The sequence below is a fragment of the Corvus kubaryi genome, unplaced genomic scaffold, assembly GCF_017639235.1.
Source record: "Corvus kubaryi isolate FWS band 111438036 unplaced genomic scaffold, C.kubaryi_AGA036_p1.0 37385, whole genome shotgun sequence".
NCBI lineage: Eukaryota > Metazoa > Chordata > Aves > Passeriformes > Corvidae > Corvus > Corvus kubaryi.
Window position 1 is genome coordinate 26,482,986 of NW_024581127.1, and position 4,030 is coordinate 26,487,015.

The 4,030-nt window shown below is 39.4% G+C and overlaps 1 long non-coding RNA gene across 1 annotated transcript; it reads left to right on the forward strand.

The window, feature by feature from the left end:
* Positions 1-1,301: 1,301 nt before the first annotated feature.
* Positions 1,302-3,698, forward strand: LOC121668446. The gene is made up of 3 exons (XR_006017379.1): positions 1,302-1,477; positions 1,981-2,041; positions 3,279-3,698. It is a non-coding gene; the product is annotated as an uncharacterized LOC121668446 (long non-coding RNA).
* The last annotated feature ends 332 nt before the right edge of the window (positions 3,699-4,030 follow it).

Here is a 4,030-nt window from a genome sequence, read left to right on the forward strand (position 1 = left end):
ATCTGAGCTGTAAAACTACATTTCATATTTAAAGCTCTGCCTTTTGCAGGTGACAGGGTTTGAGATTTTCTTCTTATTAGCATTCAATAGGACTGAGAATGAGACAATTAGTTGCAATCAAGCACATATAAAGAGGATCAGAAAAATTGAGTGTAGGCCCTCTTCAATATAACAAACTTGTTTCACTACAATGATAAAATGAAGCAGAGTTTAAAAGGAAGGTGATAAAGATTTGGAGACAACAACAACACTCAGACAAAAATTAAGTTTCTTATTCTCAGTTCTTTCCTTAGCTGTTTTCAGGATGTTCTAAAGATCACCCCACAAGTCTGAACTCTCTGGGTCCTTGGGATAACATCCTTAGTCTGCCTTCCTGCCCCTTAGGTCTGAACACAAGCAGGGGAGATATCAATGTCAATAGGCATCTCTAATAATGACATACAGTATAGAGTTTAACAGAATGAATAATTGTTTTCCAGTTCTTGGTTTATATTATATGTTATATCCCTTTGCCTCCCTTCACAGGCTTTTCTTTGAAATATGATGGTGCTGTTGTTCTTAGACTCACTTCAGCTCAGTGTTTGGAAATCACCTACCACAGTTAATGGAATGGGGCAATATGAATAATAAATTCTGTAGATATGAAAGGATATGCTGAATAAATGCATGTACGTTTTCTCTCTTTGCATATACTTTCTTGACACTATGTGCCTCAGACTGATCAAATATTAAAAGAGAAATAATTGGATAACATTCTATAAAAAGAGAAGATACTAATATGTGGAATATTATTCTTTTATCATATCCATTCACTTTTTAAACTACATTTGAATCACACTATGAATTTTGGCATTGAATTTTCTGGCATTTGCCAGGTGGCTAATCAGGTCAAAATCTCTTTATTGCAACAAACTTGTGCTGGGATGATCTGTAATACCATGGCAGAAGTGGCTTGTCACATAGATATATACATCTACGTTTGCATACAACCATTTCAGTTTTGCCATTTGGCACCTCCTTGAATAGAAAGTTAACTCCCCTTATTCCTTTAAATATTGACCTGTGGTCTGTTCAATATTAAATAAATTTGCAGTTAGACTTCTTGAGACCATACCTTCCTCTAAAATAAGCAAAATTGATCTTTGAAACATTTCCTTTGCGATCTCTGACATCTCCTTGTTGCCTCCAAGAGTGCTTCCTTTATGATCTGGTTGTTACCAGATATTATGGTTTTAACCACAGATATATTGGATGAGAAATGGCAGTCCCATTTGAAACCAAAAAACCAGCAAAAGAATGTATGAAAGTATGGATATGTAAGAAACTCACCAATTTTGATAATGCCCTTTCAAAGTTTTGCTATTGTACTTTCAGTGTAGTGCTTCAGTTTGTACCTGCACGGTGTCTGCTCTGACAGGTCAGCCCCTATGAGTCATGGTGAACCAAATCTGAGATCAGTATCCAGTCACTTAATTCTGTGAGTACCAGTAAATATTACCCATTAGCTACAGATGAATTAGGGGCCCTATGGAACTGATGTGAACCGGAATTTCTGAGGAATGTATGGTTGCACAGAGTGGCACTGCTGATAAACACTTTTTCTCATTGCACTTTTCAGCAAAGCCCAAGTATTTGAATTCCTTGGGCTTGGTTTGCCAAGCAAGTACTTCACCAAGCAGGTCTCCTCATGCTGGGGACATACCAAAACTTAGGGAAAAAATGGTATTTGTAAAAGAGTGACAATATTATGTAATCGCATTGTTTTTAGAAGAGATATAATGCAGGTGGTTGCCCCTTGTTTTGCCTCCAGCAATAACTACAAGCCAAGAAGGTTGTGTGCCTTCTTTGCTTCAAGACTTGTTATTGGAAGGGCAAATTCCAGCCAAATACCCTTGCATAGTTAGGATGGTTATTGGACCCCAACGTAAAGTGGTAAATAAATTGTGCATTACTTCAACATGGATTTGTGCTTTGTTCTAGCTCCGGGAGCTGTTCTTTCTATCCCTTTAACTGGCTGATTGGAAGTCTTTCTCAAGTGTAGGTATGGTCATGCATGTGCTAGTTTGGGCTGAGGCAGAGTTAATTTTCTTCATAGTTGCTGTATGGGGCTGTGTTTTGGATTTGTGCTGGAAACAGTGTGGTAATACAGGGATGTTTCGTTACTCCTGAGCAGTGCTGACACAGAGTCAAGGCCTTTTCTGCTCCTCACCCCACCAGCGAGGAGGCCGAGGGTACACAAGGAGCTGGAAGGGGACACAGCCAGGACAGCTGACCCCAACTGACCCAAGGGACATCCCACACCATATGGTGTCATGGTCAGCATAAAAAGCTGAGGAGAAGAAGGAAGGGGTGGGACGTTTGGAGTGATAGTCACAACAGTGACTCCAAACATAGTCACTGTTGGAAGTAACTATGGGTGATACAGCCCTGCTTTCCTGGGGGTGGCTGAACACTACCTGTCCATGGGAAGTGCTGAAAGAATTCCTTGTTCAGCTTTGCCAGCATGTGTGGCTTTTGCTTTACCTGTTAAACTGTCTTTATTTCAACCCACGAATTTTCTCGCTTTTGTCCTTCTGATTCTCTTCTCCATCCCACTGGGGGAGTGAGTGAGTGACTGGTGGGTGAGTTGCCAGCTAAGGTTAATCCACAACAGTACATACAGGATGAAAGAGCTCTTCTAATTTTAACCATTTAATCATAACCATAAATGATCCCACAAAACCTTTTGTGAGCAGAAGACTGCCAGCTGCCATGCCCTAATCAGGGTCTAATTATGTACAACACAATTAATTATATTTCACTTAACCAAAACTGTCCATAAAACTTCTGATTAAAAGTTTTTCTATATTTCTCCTAAAATCTTACTGCATTTGTGAAAGCATCATTTCCACACTACAGCCAAAATGTACTTTAAGAGTGTGTGAGTTATCACTCACATATGCACTTGTTAAGAGAGAACTTAGAAGACTTATGGGAGGAAAAGCACATTGTGTCACACTCACAGACATGATTCCTGGGTGAAATTATCACAGAACAAGGACAATAAGCAATTACTTGGTTGTTACAGGCTATGTCAATAAGGTTAATATATCTCTGTATTATCAGTGTATCAGAGCCTTTTTGTGGTAGGCAGCATGCAAGCATGGTACAAACTCTGCTATTGATCCCAGTGTCGGTAGAAATGAAGAGTTCTTCATTTCTAGAGGGACTTGACTTTTTGATTTGGCCTTTTCTTCAGCTCCTTGATAATAATAATGCTTTGTCATTTTTTGGTCCAGGTGGTGTTTGTATTCAAAGCTGATCCTGTATGTTGAGAATGGCAGTAATGATCTGTGTCTCTGGCTTTCCTGTAAGAACAAAAGGGAAGTTGTTCCTTTCCCCTGGGTGAGAGAAGTTGTCATGCCCCAGAATTCAGAGAAAAATCCTGTCCTGACAAAGACTTGATCCCATGAGGAGGGATTACCCACACAACAACAGGTCTGCTGCCATCAGCCACACCATTCAAAAAGACCCTCTCCAAGGGTCAGTCTCAAAAAATATGTCTTCCCACCCATAAAGTGATTTCTGCTGTTTGTAGCTTCTGGGCAGAAAATAAGATCAGTTTAAAAAAAGACTGTTTAAATGAGGGAAGAAAATGTTCTGGATTACTGCATGACTCTCTTTCCAAGGACAAAATACATTCATGTGAAAAAACTGTCTCCATCTTCTCCTTCTCAAGAGTTTCCAAATTTTCAGTGAGTGAAAGCAGAGGAATGAATAACTAGTAATGAATCAAGAGCTATTGATGCAGAAACTATGAATGTATGAAACTCTCACACGGGCCTTTCCCTTCTGATTCTTAAGAATTCACCCTACTTTGAGCAGGAAATAGGACTTTTTACAGTGTCATAGCCTGTTTTCATCTGGTCATGCCTCCATGTGAAACAAAACCTCTTATCCTTTTGCCTCGCTTTTCTCCCAAATGTTTTTCTCCAATTAATGATCGTCTTCTGAAATTTGGTTAATACTTTCAGTTTTTACTCCTTAAGGC